General features: G+C 43.7%; 1 long non-coding RNA gene across 1 annotated transcript; it reads right to left on the bottom strand.

Annotated features, from left to right (window-relative positions):
- Nucleotides 1-239: 239 nt before the first annotated feature.
- On the bottom strand, nt 240-1,660 carry LOC109387840 (uncharacterized). Its single transcript, XR_002125116.1, has 2 exons — nt 1,489-1,660; nt 240-559 (listed from the first exon to the last, which is right to left on the bottom strand). It is a non-coding gene; the product is annotated as an uncharacterized LOC109387840 (long non-coding RNA).
- Nucleotides 1,661-2,021: the final 361 nt, after the last annotated feature.

Here is a 2,021-nt window from a genome sequence, read left to right as displayed (position 1 = left end):
TTACTTCCTCTGAGAGGCCTTCTCACCCTCCCGCATACAGTAGCTTCAACCCCACTCACTCCTTTTCGCACTACTTCCTTTAATCCTTTTTCTGGCTGCATCAGTCACTGCAGGCCACTTGTTTGAATTGTGTATGCTCCGTCTTCTTACACTAGAATGTAAGTCAGGTCCACGAAAAAGGACCCTGACCCTACTCGACCTTGGCTCACCGTATCATGTGTCACCAGACTTTTTTTAAAAAAGGCTCTTAAGAAAAGATTAGTATTCTTTTTTCAGACATTTTCAAGGTGTACAGCGTGGGAGAAGGTATGGAAAAAGGAGAGGGACTTGATCATAAATAAATGTTCACACATGATCTGGTGACAGAGCCTGACAGGCCAGATGTCATGAGACTGATTGTGTTCCAGTTGCTGTGGCTCCAGTGACGAGTCATACCACCCTGCCTTTCACAACAACATTTCAAAACACATGTTGCTCAGCTTTGTAGACCAGCTCACCAACTTCATCAGTTCTTCCGACTAACCCACGTCACACGTGACCCACCAAGTGGCAGCAAATTCTAAGAGGGCAACCAAAAAAGGGGAACAGTGAGTACGTGAAATGAAACCCAGGGAAAAGCTGTAATTATTCTCAGAAACGTAGACGTGAATTGAAAATACAGCAGCCATTAAGAATCGCGGATTCAGGAGCTGCAAGAATTGCACAATGGCCTACGGTGAGCAGGCAGCATTAAAATCGAGGTGCTAAAAAGCTGGCTTTCAAGACTTTTTAGGATCATAGCACAGTTTCAAATACCAGAGTTGAAGAGATGAAAACTCAAGACACCACTAAGTTAGCAGTAAATGGAACACAGTTATATGAGTTACACCAAAGCCTCATGTTGCCTTTAAAATCTGAAGCTGTGATTCACCATAACCATCATCCTTAACCATGTGTATTCTGCTTGAAGGCGACAGGTGGTGGCCCTGGAAGTACTTATGGACATGATCCAAAAGTTTAGTCATCTCTTGTGTACACATTTTTCTTTTGTGAGGGCTGGATTTATGTTAAACTACCTTACTTGTGAATTGTACCTAAGGTGCACCATGTTCCACAAACAACTCAAGTCAAGTTCTGACAGACATCGCCTGTTGGCAGAAAACTCGTCTGTAGTAAAATAAACTTGATATGTTGACTGGGAGTGGGCAGCTGATTTCCCTTTGCCAGTGGAGCAGTGTCTGGACACACAGCTCAGAAACAAGGCTGAATTCCTTGCTTCGCACTTCAAACACGCACAGTCTACAGTCCTCAAGCGCCTTCCACCTGGGGTAAGTAAAAGACCTCATTAAAGTTGAATGATTCGTGTATAAAGGTAAGCAATACGGTTTAAAAAAAATGAAGTAAATTGAAGCAAAATCATAAAGGGTCTTAAGTAATAAGAAAAGGTGTTAAACAGGCACAATGGAGCCATTAATTTGTTAATGAATGTATTCTTTCACAGATACTTACTGAGCATCTTCTATGTGCCGGGTTGATTCCTAATTGATAGAAAAGAACATTGTAAAAACAAAGTCCCTTCTTCATGGAGCTTACTTTCCATTGGGAGAGACACATACTAGCCAAAAGAAAAAATGTATAAGAAAAGAGTAAATATATAGTCAGTCAGGATTGGTGACAAACAAGGACAAGGACAGCCTAGGGGAACAGAGAGTATGGGGGAGAAGAGAGCTGAGAATGACACACAGCTAAGGTGACATTTGAGAAGAGGCCTAAAGGAAATGAGAAAGTTTAGGATGCCTGGGCTGCAGGTTCCTGAGAGAAGATTATTTGAGGCGGAGGCAGAAGCAGGTGCAAAGGCCCTGTGACAGGGGCATCCTTGCATCATCAATGGCCGGTGGCTGGAGGGGGATGTTTGAGAGGAGAGCAGTAGGAGGGGAAGTCGGGAGGGGATGTTGGGAAGTTGGGAGACACAGACCAGCTCGGATAGGGCCTCTGTAAAGACTTCCCACTGGAGGGTTCTCAGCAGAGGAGTAACATGGTTT

Source organism: Hipposideros armiger, unplaced genomic scaffold (genome assembly GCF_001890085.2).
Source record: "Hipposideros armiger isolate ML-2016 unplaced genomic scaffold, ASM189008v1 scaffold_170, whole genome shotgun sequence".
Lineage (NCBI taxonomy): Eukaryota > Metazoa > Chordata > Mammalia > Chiroptera > Hipposideridae > Hipposideros > Hipposideros armiger.
This window is presented reverse-complemented; position numbering and strand designations above follow the sequence as displayed.